The sequence below is a fragment of the Phyllobates terribilis genome, unplaced genomic scaffold, assembly GCF_046119375.1.
Source record: "Phyllobates terribilis strain yellow unplaced genomic scaffold, ASM4611937v1 Scaffold_636__1_contigs__length_917067, whole genome shotgun sequence".
Lineage (NCBI taxonomy): Eukaryota > Metazoa > Chordata > Amphibia > Anura > Dendrobatidae > Phyllobates > Phyllobates terribilis.
The window spans coordinates 628,369-649,555 of record NW_027363396.1 but is presented as its reverse complement, the minus strand read 5'-3'; the positions used below and the strand labels follow the sequence as shown (position 1 = coordinate 649,555).

At 45.1% G+C, this 21,187-nt stretch overlaps 15 non-coding genes across 15 annotated transcripts; all 15 read right to left on the bottom strand.

Moving 5' to 3' along the window:
• Positions 1 to 758: 758 nt before the first annotated feature.
• Positions 759 to 949, bottom strand: LOC141234343 (U2 spliceosomal RNA). The gene has a single exon (XR_012300324.1). It is a non-coding gene; the product is annotated as a U2 spliceosomal RNA (small nuclear RNA).
• A 1,115-nt stretch (positions 950 to 2,064) lies between these two features.
• LOC141234342 (U2 spliceosomal RNA) lies at positions 2,065 to 2,255 on the bottom strand. Its single transcript, XR_012300323.1, has one exon. It is a non-coding gene; the product is annotated as a U2 spliceosomal RNA (small nuclear RNA).
• A 1,115-nt stretch (positions 2,256 to 3,370) lies between these two features.
• On the bottom strand, positions 3,371 to 3,561 carry LOC141234341 (U2 spliceosomal RNA). Its single transcript, XR_012300322.1, has one exon. It is a non-coding gene; the product is annotated as a U2 spliceosomal RNA (small nuclear RNA).
• A 1,115-nt stretch (positions 3,562 to 4,676) lies between these two features.
• Positions 4,677 to 4,867, bottom strand: LOC141234339 (U2 spliceosomal RNA). Its single transcript, XR_012300320.1, has one exon. It is a non-coding gene; the product is annotated as a U2 spliceosomal RNA (small nuclear RNA).
• A 1,115-nt stretch (positions 4,868 to 5,982) lies between these two features.
• Positions 5,983 to 6,173, bottom strand: LOC141234338 (U2 spliceosomal RNA). The gene has a single exon (XR_012300319.1). It is a non-coding gene; the product is annotated as a U2 spliceosomal RNA (small nuclear RNA).
• Positions 6,174 to 7,288: 1,115 nt separating this feature from the next.
• Positions 7,289 to 7,479, bottom strand: LOC141234337 (U2 spliceosomal RNA). The gene has a single exon (XR_012300318.1). It is a non-coding gene; the product is annotated as a U2 spliceosomal RNA (small nuclear RNA).
• A 1,115-nt stretch (positions 7,480 to 8,594) lies between these two features.
• LOC141234531 (U2 spliceosomal RNA) lies at positions 8,595 to 8,778 on the bottom strand. Its single transcript, XR_012300505.1, has one exon. It is a non-coding gene; the product is annotated as a U2 spliceosomal RNA (small nuclear RNA).
• A 1,997-nt stretch (positions 8,779 to 10,775) lies between these two features.
• On the bottom strand, positions 10,776 to 10,966 carry LOC141234336 (U2 spliceosomal RNA). The gene has a single exon (XR_012300317.1). It is a non-coding gene; the product is annotated as a U2 spliceosomal RNA (small nuclear RNA).
• A 1,115-nt stretch (positions 10,967 to 12,081) lies between these two features.
• LOC141234335 (U2 spliceosomal RNA) lies at positions 12,082 to 12,272 on the bottom strand. The gene has a single exon (XR_012300316.1). It is a non-coding gene; the product is annotated as a U2 spliceosomal RNA (small nuclear RNA).
• Positions 12,273 to 13,387: 1,115 nt separating this feature from the next.
• LOC141234505 (U2 spliceosomal RNA) lies at positions 13,388 to 13,577 on the bottom strand. Its single transcript, XR_012300483.1, has one exon. It is a non-coding gene; the product is annotated as a U2 spliceosomal RNA (small nuclear RNA).
• Positions 13,578 to 14,692: 1,115 nt separating this feature from the next.
• Positions 14,693 to 14,883, bottom strand: LOC141234334 (U2 spliceosomal RNA). The gene has a single exon (XR_012300315.1). It is a non-coding gene; the product is annotated as a U2 spliceosomal RNA (small nuclear RNA).
• Positions 14,884 to 15,998: 1,115 nt separating this feature from the next.
• On the bottom strand, positions 15,999 to 16,185 carry LOC141234507 (U2 spliceosomal RNA). The gene has a single exon (XR_012300485.1). It is a non-coding gene; the product is annotated as a U2 spliceosomal RNA (small nuclear RNA).
• A 1,115-nt stretch (positions 16,186 to 17,300) lies between these two features.
• LOC141234488 (U2 spliceosomal RNA) lies at positions 17,301 to 17,490 on the bottom strand. The gene has a single exon (XR_012300466.1). It is a non-coding gene; the product is annotated as a U2 spliceosomal RNA (small nuclear RNA).
• Positions 17,491 to 18,607: 1,117 nt separating this feature from the next.
• On the bottom strand, positions 18,608 to 18,798 carry LOC141234434 (U2 spliceosomal RNA). Its single transcript, XR_012300413.1, has one exon. It is a non-coding gene; the product is annotated as a U2 spliceosomal RNA (small nuclear RNA).
• Positions 18,799 to 19,915: 1,117 nt separating this feature from the next.
• Positions 19,916 to 20,107, bottom strand: LOC141234506 (U2 spliceosomal RNA). The gene has a single exon (XR_012300484.1). It is a non-coding gene; the product is annotated as a U2 spliceosomal RNA (small nuclear RNA).
• Positions 20,108 to 21,187: the final 1,080 nt, after the last annotated feature.

The window sequence follows — 21,187 nt, the reverse complement described above, 5'->3', positions numbered from 1 at the left end:
ACTGAAGGTGGCTGCTGCTGTGCACAGGTATATAAAGGCTCAGAGCCTATTATGACACGCGCAGCCAGCGTTCCATTGCCACATTCCATCTACTGCAGGCAGGATACCTGGCTGGCTGAATGTCGCTGAGAAGCTCACAGAGACCGCCATAAGCAACAGTTTAACAGAATGCCACAGACTAATCAACCAAACTTTTTGGGTTGGGTTCTCTTTTATAGTCTGCAGGCATTAAATGAAAGAAGTCAGTGTTCCAGCAGAAGGAGACAACGTTTCAGAAAAGGCATTGTAGCAAACCAAAAAAGAAATTTTAAGCGCAGCAGAGTAACCAGCGCACATACCTGTTAGCTCAGGTGAGTTTAAAAGGCTGCTGTTGATAACAAGGGCATTTGCTAAATAGATGGTGTGTGTGCAACAATATACTGAAAGGTCAATTATATTGTGCAGCTTATCTCACCACCTGTAGTTATTTAGGTGAAAGCTCCAAAATGCTTGCCTAACATGTCTGTTTATCCAAAAGGAAGTAAAAAGGGAGAGCTAGAAAGATAGCATTGCATCACATTACATGGCAATGCAATGCACAGTTGCTGAAGTTGAACCAAAATGAGCTTGTAATCTGGCTTCTGCAACTTTGAACATGAAAAATCCAATGAGGAGAAGAAAAGCAAAGCCAAAGAGTCCATCCCAAAATCCGACAAACAAGCAAAATGAACAAAAAACATTGAATTCAATTCTTTCTGATTTTAGAAACTGCATTAAAGAAGGGGTGCACCGGTCCTGGAGATACTGCAATACCAGGTCAATGCGTGGAGTGGACAGAGCAAGCTCTTTTTCCATCTCCCTGTTCTAAAAATCCATTTAATATATGGTCCCCAGATAGGGGACGTATCAGATATTAAACTGATAAGAACAGATACTACACTTGATCTTAGCCAAAAGGCCGAGAAGCGATAACCAGAATTGGTTTCAAACTACGGAGCCACCCAAGGATCCTGAAAAGTCCATTTGTGGAGATGAGCTCCTGGACTCCCGTTAAGAAGACATGTTGTCAACCTCTAGATCCCTTACATGCCTGCACTTTTCGGCTTGCTGCTGCTGCAATCCACGCGTTTTAGATCTGCATAACTCCACCTCTTTAAACACAGCACCTTCACCCCCTGCTGTTCCCACCCGCCTCAACACCGTTGGAAGGGAGGAGAACCAATTAAGGCGGGGGGTGGGGTGGAACGAGCAGCTGTCTACCCTTAGCAGGAGGGCTCCTGATTACATACCTCTCCTGCTGCTTCTGCTGCTGGCTGTCCAGCAGCAGACTGAAGGTGGCTGCTGCTGTGCACAGGTATATAAAGGCTCAGAGCCTATTATGACACGCGCAGCCAGCGTTCCATTGCCACATTCCATCTACTGCAGGCAGGATACCTGGCTGGCTGAATGTCGCTGAGAAGCTCACAGAGACCGCCATAAGCAACAGTTTAACAGAATGCCACAGACTAATCAACCAAACTTTTTGGGTTGGGTTCTCTTTTATAGTCTGCAGGCATTAAATGAAAGAAGTCAGTGTTCCAGCAGAAGGAGACAACGTTTCAGAAAAGGCATTGTAGCAAACCAAAAAAGAAATTTTAAGCGCAGCAGAGTAACCAGCGCACATACCTGTTAGCTCAGGTGAGTTTAAAAGGCTGCTGTTGATAACAAGGGCATTTGCTAAATAGATGGTGTGTGTGCAACAATATACTGAAAGGTCAATTATATTGTGCAGCTTATCTCACCACCTGTAGTTATTTAGGTGAAAGCTCCAAAATGCTTGCCTAATATGTCTGTTTATCCAAAAGGAAGTAAAAAGGGAGAGCTAGAAAGATAGCATTGCATCACATTACATGGCAATGCAATGCACAGTTGCTGAAGTTGAACCAAAATGAGCTTGTAATCTGGCTTCTGCAACTTTGAACATGAAAAATCCAATGAGGAGAAGAAAAGCAAAGCCAAAGAGTCCATCCCAAAATCCGACAAACAAGCAAAATGAACAAAAAACATTGAATTCAATTCTTTCTGATTTTAGAAACTGCATTAAAGAAGGGGTGCACCGGTCCTGGAGATACTGCAATACCAGGTCAATGCGTGGAGTGGACAGAGCAAGCTCTTTTTCCATCTCCCTGTTCTAAAAATCCATTTAATATATGGTCCCCAGATAGGGGACGTATCAGATATTAAACTGATAAGAACAGATACTACACTTGATCTTAGCCAAAAGGCCGAGAAGCGATAACCAGAATTGGTTTCAAACTACGGAGCCACCCAAGGATCCTGAAAAGTCCATTTGTGGAGATGAGCTCCTGGACTCCCGTTAAGAAGACATGTTGTCAACCTCTAGATCCCTTACATGCCTGCACTTTTCGGCTTGCTGCTGCTGCAATCCACGCGTTTTAGATCTGCATAACTCCACCTCTTTAAACACAGCACCTTCACCCCCTGCTGTTCCCACCCGCCTCAACACCGTTGGAAGGGAGGAGAACCAATTAAGGCGGGGGGTGGGGTGGAACGAGCAGCTGTCTACCCTTAGCAGGAGGGCTCCTGATTACATACCTCTCCTGCTGCTGCTGCTGCTGGCTGTCCAGCAGCAGACTGAAGGTGGCTGCTGCTGTGCACAGGTATATAAAGGCTCAGAGCCTATTATGACACGCGCAGCCAGCGTTCCATTGCCACATTCCATCTACTGCAGGCAGGATACCTGGCTGGCTGAATGTCGCTGAGAAGCTCACAGAGACCGCCATAAGCAACAGTTTAACAGAATGCCACAGACTAATCAACCAAACTTTTTGGGTTGGGTTCTCTTTTATAGTCTGCAGGCATTAAATGAAAGAAGTCAGTGTTCCAGCAGAAGGAGACAACGTTTCAGAAAAGGCATTGTAGCAAACCAAAAAAGAAATTTTAAGCGCAGCAGAGTAACCAGCGCACATACCTGTTAGCTCAGGTGAGTTTAAAAGGCTGCTGTTGATAACAAGGGCATTTGCTAAATAGATGGTGTGTGTGCAACAATATACTGAAAGGTCAATTATATTGTGCAGCTTATCTCACCACCTGTAGTTATTTAGGTGAAAGCTCCAAAATGCTTGCCTAATATGTCTGTTTATCCAAAAGGAAGTAAAAAGGGAGAGCTAGAAAGATAGCATTGCATCACATTACATGGCAATGCAATGCACAGTTGCTGAAGTTGAACCAAAATGAGCTTGTAATCTGGCTTCTGCAACTTTGAACATGAAAAATCCAATGAGGAGAAGAAAAGCAAAGCCAAAGAGTCCATCCCAAAATCCGACAAACAAGCAAAATGAACAAAAAACATTGAATTCAATTCTTTCTGATTTTAGAAACTGCATTAAAGAAGGGGTGCACCGGTCCTGGAGATACTGCAATACCAGGTCAATGCGTGGAGTGGACAGAGCAAGCTCTTTTTCCATCTCCCTGTTCTAAAAATCCATTTAATATATGGTCCCCAGATAGGGGACGTATCAGATATTAAACTGATAAGAACAGATACTACACTTGATCTTAGCCAAAAGGCCGAGAAGCGATAACCAGAATTGGTTTCAAACTACGGAGCCACCCAAGGATCCTGAAAAGTCCATTTGTGGAGATGAGCTCCTGGACTCCCGTTAAGAAGACATGTTGTCAACCTCTAGATCCCTTACATGCCTGCACTTTTCGGCTTGCTGCTGCTGCAATCCACGCGTTTTAGATCTGCATAACTCCACCTCTTTAAACACAGCACCTTCACCCCCTGCTGTTCCCACCCGCCTCAACACCGTTGGAAGGGAGGAGAACCAATTAAGGCGGGGGGTGGGGTGGAACGAGCAGCTGTCTACCCTTAGCAGGAGGGCTCCTGATTACATACCTCTCCTGCTGCTGCTGCTGCTGGCTGTCCAGCAGCAGACTGAAGTTGGCTGCTGCTGTGCACAGGTATATAAAGGCTCAGAGCCTATTATGACACGCGCAGCCAGCGTTCCATTGCTACATTCCATCTACTGCAGGCAGGATACCTGGCTGGCTGAATGTCGCTGAGAAGCTCACAGAGACCGCCATAAGCAACAGTTTAACAGAATGCCACAGACTAATCAACCAAACTTTTTGGGTTGGGTTCTCTTTTATAGTCTGCAGGCATTAAATGAAAGAAGTCAGTGTTCCAGCAGAGGGAGACAACGTTTCAGAAAAGGCATTGTAGCAAACCAAAAAAGAAATTTTAAGCGCAGCAGAGTAACCAGCGCACATACCTGTTAGCTCAGGTGAGTTTAAAAGGCTGCTGTTGATAACAAGGGCATTTGCTAAATAGATGGTGTGTGTGCAACAATATACTGAAAGGTCAATTATATTGTGCAGCTTATCTCACCACCTGTAGTTATTTAGGTGAAAGCTCCAAAATGCTTGCCTAATATGTCTGTTTATCTAAAAGGAAGTAAAAAGGGAGAGCTAGAAAGATAGCATTGCATCACATTACATGGCAATGCAATGCACAGTTGCTGAAGTTGAACCAAAATGAGCTTGTAATCTGGCTTCTGCAACTTTGAACATGAAAAATCCAATGAGGAGAAGAAAAGCAAAGCCAAAGAGTCCATCCCAAAATCCGACAAACAAGCAAAATGAACAAAAAACATTGAATTCAATTCTTTCTGATTTTAGAAACTGCATTAAAGAAGGGGTGCACCGGTCCTGGAGATACTGCAATACCAGGTCAATGCGTGGAGTGGACAGAGCAAGCTCTTTTTCCATCTCCCTGTTCTAAAAATCCATTTAATATATGGTCCCCAGATAGGGGACGTATCAGATATTAAACTGATAAGAACAGATACTACACTTGATCTTAGCCAAAAGGCCGAGAAGCGATAACCAGAATTGGTTTCAAACTACGGAGCCACCCAAGGATCCTGAAAAGTCCATTTGTGGAGATGAGCTCCTGGACTCCCGTTAAGAAGACATGTTGTCAACCTCTAGATCCCTTACATGCCTGCACTTTTCGGCTTGCTGCTGCTGCAATCCACGCGTTTTAGATCTGCATAACTCCACCTCTTTAAACACAGCACCTTCACCCCCTGCTGTTCCCACCCGCCTCAACACCGTTGGAAGGGAGGAGAACCAATTAAGGCGGGGGGTGGGGTGGAACGAGCAGCTGTCTACCCTTAGCAGGAGGGCTCCTGATTACATACCTCTCCTGCTGCTGCTGCTGCTGGCTGTCCAGCAGCAGACTGAAGGTGGCTGCTGCTGTGCACAGGTATATAAAGGCTCAGAGCCTATTATGACACGCGCAGCCAGCGTTCCATTGCCACATTCCATCTACTGCAGGCAGGATACCTGGCTGGCTGAATGTCGCTGAGAAGCTCACAGAGACCGCCATAAGCAACAGTTTAACAGAATGCCACAGACTAATCAACCAAACTTTTTGGTTTGGGTTCTCTTTTATAGTCTGCAGGCATTAAATGAAAGAAGTCAGTGTTCCAGCAGAAGGAGACAACGTTTCAGAAAAGGCATTGTAGCAAACCAAAAAAGAAATTTTAAGCGCAGCAGAGTAACCAGCGCACATACCTGTTAGCTCAGGTGAGTTTAAAAGGCTGCTGTTGATAACAAGGGCATTTGCTAAATAGATGGTGTGTGTGCAACAATATACTGAAAGGTCAATTATATTGTGCAGCTTATCTCACCACCTGTAGTTATTTAGGTGAAAGCTCCAAAATGCTTGCCTAATATGTCTGTTTATCCAAAAGGAAGTAAAAAGGGAGAGCTAGAAAGATAGCATTGCATCACATTACATGGCAATGCAATGCACAGTTGCTGAAGTTGAACCAAAATGAGCTTGTAATCTGGCTTCTGCAACTTTGAACATGAAAAATCCAATGAGGAGAAGAAAAGCAAAGCCAAAGAGTCCATCCCAAAATCCGACAAACAAGCAAAATGAACAAAAAACATTGAATTCAATTCTTTCTGATTTTAGAAACTGCATTAAAGAAGGGGTGCACCGGTCCTGGAGATACTGCAATACCAGGTCAATGCGTGGAGTGGACAGAGCAAGCTCTTTTTCCATCTCCCTGTTCTAAAAATCCATTTAATATATGGTCCCCAGATAGGGGACGTATCAGATATTAAACTGATAAGAACAGATACTACACTTGATCTTAGCCAAAAGGCCGAGAAGCGATAACCAGAATTGGTTTCAAACTACGGAGCCACCCAAGGATCCTGAAAAGTCCATTTGTGGAGATGAGCTCCTGGACTCCCGTTAAGAAGACATGTTGTCAACCTCTAGATCCCTTACATGCCTGCACTTTTCGGCTTGCTGCTGCTGCAATCCACGCGTTTTAGATCTGCATAACTCCACCTCTTTAAACACAGCACCTTCACCCCCTGCTGTTCCCACCCGCCTCAACACCGTTGGAAGGGAGGAGAACCAATTAAGGCGGGGGGTGGGGTGGAACGAGCAGCTGTCTACCCTTAGCAGGAGGGCTCCTGATTACATACCTCTCCTGCTGCTGCTGCTGCTGGCTGTCCAGCAGCAGACTGAAGGTGGCTGCTGCTGTGCACAGGTATATAAAGGCTCAGAGCCTATTATGACACGCGCAGCCAGCGTTCCATTGCCACATTCCATCTACTGCAGGCAGGATACCTGGCTGGCTGAATGTCGCTGAGAAGCTCACAGAGACCGCCATAAGCAACAGTTTAACAGAATGCCACAGACTAATCAACCAAACTTTTTGGGTTGGGTTCTCTTTTATAGTCTGCAGGCATTAAATGAAAGAAGTCAGTGTTCCAGCAGAAGGAGACAACGTTTCAGAAAAGGCATTGTAGCAAACCAAAAAAGAAATTTTAAGCGCAGCAGAGTAACCAGCGCACATACCTGTTAGCTCAGGTGAGTTTAAAAGGCTGCTGTTGATAACAAGGGCATTTGCTAAATAGATGGTGTGTGTGCAACAATATACTGAAAGGTCAATTATATTGTGCAGCTTATCTCACCACCTGTAGTTATTTAGGTGAAAGCTCCAAAATGCTTGCCTAATATGTCTGTTTATCCAAAAGGAAGTAAAAAGGGAGAGCTAGAAAGATAGCATTGCATCACATTACATGGCAATGCAATGCACAGTTGCTGAAGTTGAACCAAAATGAGCTTGTAATCTGGCTTCTGCAACTTTGAACATGAAAAATCCAATGAGGAGAAGAAAAGCAAAGCCAAAGAGTCCATCCCAAAATCCGACAAACAAGCAAAATGAACAAAAAACATTGAATTCAATTCTTTCTGATTTTAGAAACTGCATTAAAGAAGGGGTGCACCGGTCCTGGAGATACTGCAATACCAGGTCAATGCGTGGAGTGGACAGAGCAAGCTCTTTTTCCATCTCCCTGTTCTAAAAATCCATTTAATATATGGTCCCCAGATAGGGGACGTATCAGATATTAAACTGATAAGAACAGATACTACACTTGATCTTAGCCAAAAGGCCGAGAAGCGATAACCAGAATTGGTTTCAAACTACGGAGCCACCCAAGGATCCTGAAAAGTCCATTTGTGGAGATGAGCTCCTGGACTCCCGTTAAGAAGACATGTTGTCAACCTCTAGATCCCTTACATGCCTGCACTTTTCGGCTTGCTGCTGCTGCAATCCACGCGTTTTAGATCTGCATAACTCCACCTCTTTAAACACAGCACCTTCACCCCCTGCTGTTCCCACCCGCCTCAACACCGTTGGAAGGGAGGAGAACCAATTAAGGCGGGGGGTGGGGTGGAACGAGCAGCTGTCTACCCTTAGCAGGAGGGCTCCTGATTACATACCTCTCCTGCTGCTGCTGCTGCTGGCTGTCCAGCAGCAGACTGAAGGTGGCTGCTGCTGTGCACAGGTATATAAAGGCTCAGAGCCTATTATGACATGCGCAGCCAGCGTTCCATTGCCACATTCCATCTACTGCAGGCAGGATACCTGGCTGGCTGAATGTCGCTGAGAAGCTCACAGAGACCGCCATAAGCAACAGTTTAACAGAATGCCACAGACTAATCAACCAAACTTTTTGGGTTGGGTTCTCTTTTATAGTCTGCAGGCATTAAATGAAAGAAGTCAGTGTTCCAGCAGAAGGAGACAACGTTTCAGAAAAGGCATTGTAGCAAACCAAAAAAGAAATTTTAAGCGCAGCAGAGTAACCAGCGCACATACCTGTTAGCTCAGGTGAGTTTAAAAGGCTGCTGTTGATAACAAGGGCATTTGCTAAATAGATGGTGTGTGTGCAACAATATACTGAAAGGTCAATTATATTGTGCAGCTTATCTCACCACCTGTAGTTATTTAGGTGAAAGCTCCAAAATGCTTGCCTAATATGTCTGTTTATCCAAAAGGAAGTAAAAAGGGAGAGCTAGAAAGATAGCATTGCATCACATTACATGGCAATGCAATGCACAGTTGCTGAAGTTGAACCAAAATGAGCTTGTAATCTGGCTTCTGCAACTTTGAACATGAAAAATCCAATGAGGAGAAGAAAAGCAAAGCCAAAGAGTCCATCCCAAAATCCGACAAACAAGCAAAATGAACAAAAAACATTGAATTCAATTCTTTCTGATTTTAGAAACTGCATTAAAGAAGGGGTGCACCGGTCCTGGAGATACTGCAATACCAGGTCAATGCGTGGAGTGGACAGAGCAAGCTCTTTTTCCATCTCCCTGTTCTAAAAATCCATTTAATATATGGTCCCCAGATAGGGGACGTATCAGATATTAAACTGATAAGAACAGATTTTTTTTTTTTATCGAAAGCCCGAATTCGTGTACAAAACCCGAGTGCGCTTAAAAAAGTGACAAGTGCCACAAAAAAAGTGCACTAGGATGCTGGTCTTCTTGAAACCCTCTCCAAAAGGAGAAGGGTCCCCCAAACCATTCCCCGTCCCTCCGAGCCAAAAGGCCACAGCGAGGAACAGGGACAAAAAGCCACCTCCAGCCGAAGCCAGAGGCGACCCAATCTTACCCCCAGCACCTGCCCGAGTTCTCACCCGAGCAAGGCACTGGGAGCCAAAGACTGTGCTCCCCTTCCGGAAGAGGGGAGCCAACAAAGCTCTCCTCCCAAAAGAGGAGAGCCAGGGGGGGTTCAGGGGGGAGCGGAACCTGATGGCCACACACTCCCCCCCTAGACCTGCCAAGAGAGGAACCCGTAAGGGAACCGCATCCCGACAAAGTCCTAGTAGGACGTGACACACGTGAATAAGTGGACACACAGTGACAAAGAAATTAAATAAATAGTGAAGGTTTCACAGTATAATACTGCCCGGACCTTCGACCGGGAATTGAAAAATTCCCCATCCTAAGGCCAGAAGGCCCGGAATAAGGGTGTGTGCGAAGAAAGAAAATTTGAAGTGCTTGTGCAAATGTGCCATAAACTCAAGTGGGGTTCCCAATCCCAGTGAGTTAAGGCACCCCAGGGTCACCACTCCTGGGGCACTTCACACTTCGGGCTTTCGATCTTCCCCGGCCCAATGGCGTCGATCCTGGGGGGCCATGCTTTCCACCAGATGACTATATTAGCCACCTGGCATACTAACAAGCGCCTAAACCCCAGTGTGCATAATGTATCAATCTACTAGGGCGGCCAACATCCAAAACCGCCTTTTCGAAAGATACTACACCTGATCTTAGCCAAAAGGCCGAGAAGCGATAACCAGAATTGGTTTCAAACTACGGAGCCACCCAAGGATCCTGAAAAGTCCATTTGTGGAGATGAGCTCCTGGACTCCCGTTAAGAAGACATGTTGTCAACCTCTAGATCCCTTACATGCCTGCACTTTTCGGCTTGCTGCTGCTGCAATCCACGCGTTTTAGATCTGCATAACTCCACCTCTTTAAACACAGCACCTTCACCCCCTGCTGTTCCCACCCGCCTCAACACCGTTGGAAGGGAGGAGAACCAATTAAGGCGGGGGGTGGGGTGGAACGAGCAGCTGTCTACCCTTAGCAGGAGGGCTCCTGATTACATACCTCTCCTGCTGCTGCTGCTGCTGGCTGTCCAGCAGCAGACTGAAGGTGGCTGTTGCTGTGCACAGGTATATAAAGGCTCAGAGCCTATTATGACACGCGCAGCCAGCGTTCCATTGCCACATTCCATCTACTGCAGGCAGGATACCTGGCTGGCTGAATGTCGCTGAGAAGCTCACAGAGACCGCCATAAGCAACAGTTTAACAGAATGCCACAGACTAATCAACCAAACTTTTTGGGTTGGGTTCTCTTTTATAGTCTGCAGGCATTAAATGAAAGAAGTCAGTGTTCCAGCAGAAGGAGACAACGTTTCAGAAAAGGCATTGTAGCAAACCAAAAAAGAAATTTTAAGCGCAGCAGAGTAACCAGCGCACATACCTGTTAGCTCAGGTGAGTTTAAAAGGCTGCTGTTGATAACAAGGGCATTTGCTAAATAGATGGTGTGTGTGCAACAATATACTGAAAGGTCAATTATATTGTGCAGCTTATCTCACCACCTGTAGTTATTTAGGTGAAAGCTCCAAAATGCTTGCCTAATATGTCTGTTTATCCAAAAGGAAGTAAAAAGGGAGAGCTAGAAAGATAGCATTGCATCACATTACATGGCAATGCAATGCACAGTTGCTGAAGTTGAACCAAAATGAGCTTGTAATCTGGCTTCTGCAACTTTGAACATGAAAAATCCAATGAGGAGAAGAAAAGCAAAGCCAAAGAGTCCATCCCAAAATCCGACAAACAAGCAAAATGAACAAAAAACATTGAATTCAATTCTTTCTGATTTTAGAAACTGCATTAAAGAAGGGGTGCACCGGTCCTGGAGATACTGCAATACCAGGTCAATGCGTGGAGTGGACAGAGCAAGCTCTTTTTCCATCTCCCTGTTCTAAAAATCCATTTAATATATGGTCCCCAGATAGGGGACGTATCAGATATTAAACTGATAAGAACAGATACTACACTTGATCTTAGCCAAAAGGCCGAGAAGCGATAACCAGAATTGGTTTCAAACTACGGAGCCACCCAAGGATCCTGAAAAGTCCATTTGTGGAGATGAGCTCCTGGACTCCCGTTAAGAAGACATGTTGTCAACCTCTAGATCCCTTACATGCCTGCACTTTTCGGCTTGCTGCTGCTGCAATCCACGCGTTTTAGATCTGCATAACTCCACCTCTTTAAACACAGCACCTTCACCCCCTGCTGTTCCCACCCGCCTCAACACCGTTGGAAGGGAGGAGAACCAATTAAGGCGGGGGGTGGGGTGGAACGAGCAGCTGTCTACCCTTAGCAGGAGGGCTCCTGATTACATACCTCTCCTGCTGCTGCTGCTGCTGGCTGTCCAGCAGCAGACTGAAGGTGGCTGCTGCTGTGCACAGGTATATAAAGGCTCAGAGCCTATTATGACACGCGCAGCCAGCGTTCCATTGCCACATTCCATCTACTGCAGGCAGGATACCTGGCTGGCTGAATGTCGCTGAGAAGCTCACAGAGACCGCCATAAGCAACAGTTTAACAGAATGCCACAGACTAATCAACCAAACTTTTTGGGTTGGGTTCTCTTTTATAGTCTGCAGGCATTAAATGAAAGAAGTCAGTGTTCCAGCAGAAGGAGACAACGTTTCAGAAAAGGCATTGTAGCAAACCAAAAAAGAAATTTTAAGCGCAGCAGAGTAACCAGCGCACATACCTGTTAGCTCAGGTGAGTTTAAAAGGCTGCTGTTGATAACAAGGGCATTTGCTAAATAGATGGTGTGTGTGCAACAATATACTGAAAGGTCAATTATATTGTGCAGCTTATCTCACCACCTGTAGTTATTTAGGTGAAAGCTCCAAAATGCTTGCCTAATATGTCTGTTTATCCAAAAGGAAGTAAAAAGGGAGAGCTAGAAAGATAGCATTGCATCACATTACATGGCAATGCAATGCACAGTTGCTGAAGTTGAACCAAAATGAGCTTGTAATCTGGCTTCTGCAACTTTGAACATGAAAAATCCAATGAGGAGAAGAAAAGCAAAGCCAAAGAGTCCATCCCAAAATCCGACAAACAAGCAAAATGAACAAAAAACATTGAATTCAATTCTTTCTGATTTTAGAAACTGCATTAAAGAAGGGGTGCACCGGTCCTGGAGATACTGCAATACCAGGTCAATGCGTGGAGTGGACAGAGCAAGCTCTTTTTCCATCTCCCTGTTCTAAAAATCCATTTAATATATGGTCCCCAGATAGGGGACGTATCAGATATTAAACTGATAAGAACAGATACTACACTTGATCTTAGCCAAAAGGCCGAGAAGCGATAACCAGAATTGGTTTCAAACTACGGAGCCACCCAAGGATCCTGAAAAGTCCATTTGTGGAGATGAGCTCCTGGACTCCCGTTAAGAAGACATGTTGTCAACCTCTAGATCCCTTACATGCCTGCACTTTTCGGCTTGCTGCTGCTGCAATCCACGCGTTTTAGATCTGCATAACTCCACCTCTTTAAACACAGCACCTTCACCCCCTGCTGTTCCCACCCGCCTCAACACCGTTGGAAGGGAGGAGAACCAATTAAGGCGGGGGGTGGGGTGGAACGAGCAGCTGTCTACCCTTAGCAGGAGGGCTCCTGATTACATACCTCTCCTGCTGCTGCTGCTGCTGGCTGTCCAGCAGCAGACTGAAGGTGGCTGCTGCTGTGCACAGGTATATAAAGGCTCAGAGCCTATTATGACACGCGCAGCCAGCGTTCCATTGCCACATTCCATCTACTGCAGGCAGGATACCTGGCTGGCTGAATGTCGCTGAGAAGCTCACAGAGACCGCCATAAGCAACAGTTTAACAGAATGCCACAGACTAATCAACCAAACTTTTTGGGTTGGGTACTCTTTTATAGTCTGCAGGCATTAAATGAAAGAAGTCAGTGTTCCAGCAGAAGGAGACAACGTTTCAGAAAAGGCATTGTAGCAAACCAAAAAAGAAATTTTAAGCGCAGCAGAGTAACCAGCGCACATACCTGTTAGCTCAGGTGAGTTTAAAAGGCTGCAGTTGATAACAAGGGCATTTGCTAAATAGATGGTGTGTGTGCAACAATATACTGAAAGGTCAATTATATTGTGCAGCTTATCTCACCACCTGTAGTTATTTAGGTGAAAGCTCCAAAATGCTTGCCTAATATGTCTGTTCATCCAAAAGGAAGTAAAAAGGGAGAGCTAGAAAGATAGCATTGCATCACATTACATGGCAATGCAATGCACAGTTGCTGAAGTTGAACCAAAATGAGCTTGTAATCTGGCTTCTGCAACTTTGAACATGAAAAATCCAATGAGGAGAAGAAAAGCAAAGCCAAAGAGTCCATCCCAAAATCCGACAAACAAGCAAAATGAACAAAAAACATTGAATTCAATTCTTTCTGATTTTAGAAACTGCATTAAAGAAGGGGTGCACCGGTCCTGGAGATACTGCAATACCAGGTCAATGCGTGGAGTGGACAGAGCAAGCTCTTTTTCCATCTACCGTTCTAAAAATCCATTTAATATATGGTCCCCAGATAGGGGACGTATCAGATATTAAACTGATAAGAACAGATACTACACTTGATCTTAGCCAAAAGGCCGAGAAGCGATAACCAGAATTGGTTTCAAACTACGGAGCCACCCAAGGATCCTGAAAAGTCCATTTGTGGAGATGAGCTCCTGGACTCCCGTTAAGAAGACATGTTGTCAACCTCTAGATCCCTTACATGCCTGCACTTTTCGGCTTGCTGCTGCTGCAATCCACGCGTTTTAGATCTGCATAACTCCACCTCTTTAAACACAGCACCTTCACCCCCTGCTGTTCCCACCCGCCTCAACACCGTTGGAAGGGAGGAGAACCAATTAAGGCGGGGGGTGGGGTGGAACGAGCAGCTGTCTACCCTTAGCAGGAGGGCTCCTGATTACATACCTCTCCTGCTGCTGCTGCTGCTGGCTGTCCAGCAGCAGACTGAAGGTGGCTGCTGCTGTGCACAGGTATATAAAGGCTCAGAGCCTATTATGACACGCGCAGCCAGCGTTCCATTGCCACATTCCATCTACTGCAGGCAGGATACCTGGCTGGCTGAATGTCGTTGAGAAGCTCACAGAGACCGCCATAAGCAACAGTTTAACAGAATGCCACAGACTAATCAACCAAACTTTTTGGGTTGGGTTCTCTTTTATAGTCTGCAGGCATTAAATGAAAGAAGTCAGTGTTCCAGCAGAAGGAGACAACGTTTCAGAAAAGGCATTGTAGCAAACCAAAAAAGAAATTTTAAGCGCAGCAGAGTAACCAGCGCACATACCTGTTAGCTCAGGTGAGTTTAAAAGGCTGCAGTTGATAACAAGGGCATTTGCTAAATAGATGGTGTGTGTGCAACAATATACTGAAAGGTCAATTATATTGTGCAGCTTATCTCACCACCTGTAGTTATTTAGGTGAAAGCTCCAAAATGCTTGCCTAATATGTCTGTTTATCCAAAAGGAAGTAAAAAGGGAGAGCTAGAAAGATAGCATTGCATCACATTACATGGCAATGCAATGCACAGTTGCTGAAGTTGAACCAAAATGAGCTTGTAATCTGGCTTCTGCAACTTTGAACATGAAAAATCCAATGAGGAGAAGAAAAGCAAAGCCAAAGAGTCCATCCCAAAATCCGACAAACAAGCAAAATGAACAAAAAACATTGAATTCAATTCTTTCTGATTTTAGAAACTGCATTAAAGAAGGGGTGCACCGGTCCTGGAGATACTGCAATACCAGGTCAATGCGTGGAGTGGACAGAGCAAGCTCTTTTTCCATCTCCCTGTTCTAAAAATCCATTTAATATATGGTCCCCAGATAGGGGACGTATCAGATATTAAACTGATAAGAACAGATACTACACTTGATCTTAGCCAAAAGGCCGAGAAGCGATAACCAGAATTGGTTTCAAACTACGGAGCCACCCAAGGATCCTGAAAAGTCCATTTGTGGAGATGAGCTCCTGGACTCCCGTTAAGAAGACATGTTGTCAACCTCTAGATCCCTTACATGCCTGCACTTTTCGGCTTGCTGCTGCTGCAATCCACGCGTTTTAGATCTGCATAACTCCACCTCTTTAAACACAGCACCTTCACCCCCTGCTGTTCCCACCCGCCTCAACACCGTTGGAAGGGAGGAGAACCAATTAAGGCGGGGGGTGGGGTGGAACGAGCAGCTGTCTACCCTTAGCAGGAGGGCTCCTGATTACATACCTCTCCTGCTGCTGCTGCTGCTGGCTGTCCAGCAGCAGACTGAAGGTGGCTGCTGCTGTGCACAGGTATATAAAGGCTCAGAGCCTATTATGACACGCGCAGCCAGCGTTCCATTGCCACATTCCATCTACTGCAGGCAGGATACCTGGCTGGCTGAATGTCGCTGAGAAGCTCACAGAGACCGCCATAAGCAACAGTTTAACAGAATGCCACAGACTAATCAACCAAACTTTTTGGGTTGGGTTCTCTTTTATAGTCTGCAGGCATTAAATGAAAGAAGTCAGTGTTCCAGCAGAAGGAGACAACGTTTCAGAAAAGGCATTGTAGCAAACCAAAAAAGAAATTTTAAGCGCAGCAGAGTAACCAGCGCACATACCTGTTAGCTCAGGTGAGTTTAAAAGGCTGCTGTTGATAACAAGGGCATTTGCTAAATAGATGGTGTGTGTGCAACAATATACTGAATGGTCAATTATATTGTGCAGCTTATCTCACCACCTGTAGTTATTTAGGTGAAAGCTCCAAAATGCTTGCCTAATATGTCTGTTTATCCAAAAGGAAGTAAAAAGGGAGAGCTAGAAAGATAGCATTGCATCACATTACATGGCAATGCAATGCACAGTTGCTGAAGTTGAACCAAAATGAGCTTGTAATCTGGCTTCTGCAACTTTGAACATGAAAAATCCAATGAGGAGAAGAAAAGCAAAGCCAAAGAGTCCATCCCAAAATCCGACAAACAAGCAAAATGAACAAAAAACATTGAATTCAATTCTTTCTGATTTTAGAAACTGCATTAAAGAAGGGGTGCACCCGGTCCTGGAGATACTGCAATACCAGGTCAATGCGTGGAGTGGACAGAGCAGCTCTTTTCCATCTCCTGTTCTAAAAATCCATTTAATATATGGTCCCAGATAGGGACGTATCAGATATTAAACTGATAAGAACAGATACTACACTTGATCTTAGCCAAAAGGCCGAGAAGCGATAACCAGAATTGGTTTCAAACTACGGAGCCACCCAAGGATCCTGAAAAGTCCATTTGTGGGAGATGAGCTCCTGGACTCCCGTTAAGAAGACATGTTGTCAACCTCTAGATCCCTTACATGCCTGCACTTTTCGGCTTGCTGCTGCTGCAATCCCACGCGTTTTAGATCTGCATAACTCCACCTCTTTAAACACAGCACCTTCACCCCCTGCTGTTCCCACCCGCCTCAACACCGTTGGAAGGGAGGAGAACCAATTAAGGCGGGGGTGGGGTGGAACGAGCAGCTGTCTACCCTTAGCAGGAGGGCTCCTGATTACATACCTCTCCTGCTGCTGCTGCTGCTGGCTGTCCAGCAGCAGACTGAAGGTGGCTGCTGCTGTGCACAGGTATATAAAGGCTCAGAGCCTATTATGACACGCGCAGCCAGCGTTCCATTGCCACATTCCATCTACTGCAGGCAGGATACCTGGCTGGCTGAATGTCGCTGAGAAGCTCACAGAGACCGCCATAAGCAACAGTTTAACAGAATGCCACAGACTAATCAACCAAACTTTTTGGTTGGGTTCTCTTTTATAGTCTGCAGGCATTAAATGAAAGAAGTCAGTGTTCAGCAGAAGGAGACAACGTTTCAGAAAAGGCATTGTAGCAAACCAAAAAAGAAATTTTAAGCGCAGCAGAGTAACCAGCGCACATACCTGTTAGCTCAGGTGAGTTTAAAAGGCTGCTGTTGATAACAAGGGCATTTGCTAAATAGATGTGTGTGTGCAACAATATACTGAATGGTCAATTATATTGTGCAGCTTATCTCACCACCCTGTAGTTATTTAGGTGAAAGCTCCAAAATGCTTGCCTAATATGTCTGTTTATCCAAAAGGAAGTTAAAAAGGGAGAGCTAGAAAGATAGCATTGCATCACATTACATGGCAATGCAATGCACAGTTGCTGAAGTTGAACCAAAATGAGCTTGTAATCTGGCTTCTGCAACTTTGAACATGAAAAATCCAATGAGGAGAAGAAAAGCAAAGCCAAAGAGTCCATCCCAAAATCCGACAAACAAGCAAAATGAACAAAAAACATTGAATTCAATTCTTTCTGATTTTAGAAACTGCATTAAAGAAGGGGTGCACCGGTCCTGGAGATACTGCAATACCAGGTCAATGCGTGGAGTGGACAGAGCAAGCTCTTTTTCCATCTCCTGTTCTAAAAATCCATTTAATATATGGTCCCCAGATAGGGGACGTATCAGATATTAAACTGATAAGAACAGATACTACACTTGATCTTAGCCAAAAGGCCGAGAAGCGATAACCAGAATTGGTTTCAAACTACGGAGCCACCCAAGGATCCCTGAAAAGTCCATTTGTGGAGATGAGCTCCTGGACTCCCGTTAAGAAGACATGTTGTCAACCTCTAGATCCCTTACATGCCTGCACTTTTCGGCTTGCTGCTGCTGCAAATCCACGCGTTTTAGATCTGCATAACTCCACCTCTTTAACACAGCACCTTCACCCCCTGCTGTTCCCACCCGCCCTCAACACCGTTGGAAGGGAGGAGAACCAATTAAGGCGGGGGGTGGGGTGGAACGAGCAGCTGTCTACCCTTAGCAGGAGGGCTCCTGATTACATACCTCTCCTGCTGCTGCTGCTGCTGGCTGTCCAGCAGCAGACTGAAGGTGGCTGCTGCTGTGCACAGGTATATAAAGGCTCAGAGCCTATATGACACGCGCAGCCAGCGTTCCATTGCCACATTCCATCTACTGCAGGCAGGATACCTGGCTGGCTGAATGTCGCTGAGAAGCTCACAGAGACCGCCATAAGCAACAGTTTAACAGAATGCCACAGACTAATCAACCAAACTTTTTGGGTTGGGTTCTCTTTATAGTCTGCAGGCATTAAATGAAAGAAGTCAGTGTTCCAGCAGAAGGAGACAACGTTTCAGAAAAGGCATTGTAGCAAACCAAAAAAGAAATTTTAAGCGCAGCAGAGTAACCAGCGCACATACCTGTTAGCTCAGGTGAGTTTAAAAGGCTGCTGTTGATAACAAGGGCATTTGCTAAATAGATGGTGTGTGTGCAACAATATACTGAAAGGTCAATTATATTGTGCAGCTTATCTCACCACCTGTAGTTATTTAGGTGAAAGCTCCAAAATGCTTGCCCTAATAATGTCTGTTTATCCAAAAGGAAGTAAAAAGGGAGAGCTAGAAAGATAGCATTGCATCACATTACATGGCAATGCAATGCACAGTTGCTGAAGTTGAACCAAAATGAGCTTGTAATCTGGCTTCTGCAACTTTGAACATGAAAAATCCAATGAGGAGAAGAAAAGCAAAGCCAAAGAGTCCATCCCAAAATCCGACAAACAAGCAAAATGAACAAAAAACATTGAATTCAATTCTTTCTGATTTTAGAAACTGCATTAAGGAAGGGGTGCACCGGTCCTGGAGATACTGCAATACCAGGTCAATGCATGGAGTGGACAGAGCAAGCTCTTTTTCCATCTCCCTGTTCTAAAAATCCATTTAATATATGGTCCCCAGATAGGGGACGTATCAGATATTAAACTGATAAGAACAGATACTACACTTGATCTTAGCCAAAAGGCCGAGAAGCGATAACCAGAATTGGTTTCAAACTACGGAGCCACCCAAGGATCCTGAAAAAGTCCATTTGTGGAGATGAGCTCCTGGACTCCCGTTAAGAAGACATGATGTCAACTCTAGATCCCTTACATGCCTGCACTTTTCGGCTTGCTGCTGCTGCAATCACGCGTTTTAGATCTGCATAACTCCACCTCTTTAAACACAGCACCTTCACCCCCTGCTGTTCCCACCCGCCTCAACACCGTTGGAAGGGGAGAAAACCAATTAAGGCAGGGGGTGGTGTGGAACGGAGCAGCTGTCTACCCTTAGCAGGAGGGCTCCTGATTACATACCTCTCCTGCTGCTGCTGCTGCTGGCTGTCCAGCAGCAGACTGAAGGTGGCTGCTGCTGTGCACAGGTATATAAAGGCTCAGAGCCTATTATGACACGCGCAGCCAGCGTTCCATTGCCACATTCCATCTACTGCAGGCAGGATACCTGGCTGGCTGAATGTCGCTGAGAAGCTCACAGAGACCGCCATAAGCAACAGTTTAACAGAATGCCACAGACTAATCAACCAAACTTTTTTGGGTTGGGTTCTCTTTTATAGTCTGCAGGCATTAAATGAAAGAAGTCAGTGTTCCAGCAGAAGGAGACAACGTTCAGAAAGGCATTGTAGCAAACCAAAAAAGAAATTTTAAGCGCAGCAGAGTAACCAGCGCACATACCTGTTAGCTCAGGTGAGTTTAAAAGGCTGCTGTTGATAACAAGGGCATTTGCTAAATAGATGGTGTGTGTGCAACAATATACTGAAAGGTCAATTATATTGTGCAGCTTATCTCACCACCTGGTAGTTTATTTAGGTGAAAGCTCCAAAATGCTTGCCTAATATGTCTGTTTATCCAAAAGGAAGTAAAAAGGGAGAGCTAGAAAGATAGCATTGCATCACATTACATGGCAATGCAATGCACAGTTGCTGAAGTTGAACCAAAATGAGCTTGTAATCTGGCTTCTGCAACTTTGAACATGAAAAATCCAATGAGGAGAAGAAAAGCAAAGCCAAAGAGTCCATCCCAAAATCCGACAAACAAGCAAAATGAACAAAAAAACATTGAATTCAATTCTTTCTGATTTTAGAAACTGCATTAAAGAAGGGGTGCACGGTCCTGGAGATACTGCAATACCAGGTCAATGCGTGGAGTGGACAGAGGCAAGCTCTTTTTCCATCTCCCTGTTCTAAAAATCCATTTTAATATATGGTCCCCAGATAGGGGACGTATCAGATATTAAACTGATAAGAACAGATACTACACTTGATCTTAGCCAAAAGGCCGAGAAGCGATAACCAGAATTGGTTTCAAACTACGGAGCCACCCAATGATCCTGAAAAGTCCATTTGGTGGGAGATGAGCTCCTGGACTCCGTTAGAAGACATGTTGTCAACCTCTAGATCCCTTACATGCCTGCACTTTTCGGCTTGCTGCTGCTGCATCCACGCGTTTTACATCTGCATAACTCCACTCTTTAAACACAGCACCTTCACCCCCTGCTGTTCCCACCGCCTCAACACCGTTGGAAGGGAGGAGAACCAATTAAGGCGGGGGGTGGGGTGGAACGAGCAGCTGTCTACCTCTTAGCAGGAGGGCTCCTGATTACATACCTCTCCTGCTGCTGCTGCTGCTGGCTGTCCAGCAGCAGACTGAAGGTGGCTGCTGCTGTGCACAGGTATATAAAGGCTCAAGAGCCTATTATGACACGCGCAGCCGCGTTCCATTGCCACATTCCATCTACTGCAGGCAGGATACCTGGCTGGCTGAATGTCGCTGAGAAGCTCACAGAGACCGCCATAAGCAACAGTTTAACAGAATGCCACAGACTAATCAACCAAACTTTTTGGGTTGGGTTCTCTTTTATAGTCTGCAGGCATTAAATGAAAGAAGTCAGTGTTCCAGCAGAAGGAGACAACGTTTCAGAAAAGGCATTGTAGCAAACCAAAAAGAAATTTTAAGCGCAGCAGAGTAACCAGCGCACATACCTGTTAGCTCAGGTGAGTTTAAAAGGCTGCTGTTGATAACAAGGGCATTTGCTAAATAGATGTGTGTGTGCAACAATATACTGAAAGGTCAATTATATTGTGCAGCTTATCTCACCACCTGTAGTTATTTAGGTGAAAGCTCCAAAATGCTTGCCTAATATGTCTGTTTATCCAAAAGGAAGTAAAAAGGGAGAGCTAGAAAGATAGCATTGCATCACATTACATGGCAATGCAATGCACAGTTGCTGAAGTTGAACCAAAATGAGCTTGTAATCTGGCTTCTGCAACTTTGAACATGAAAAATCCAATGAGGAGAAGAAAAGCAAAGCCAAAGAGTCCATCCAAAATCCGACAAACAAGCAAAATGAACAAAAAACATTGAATTCAA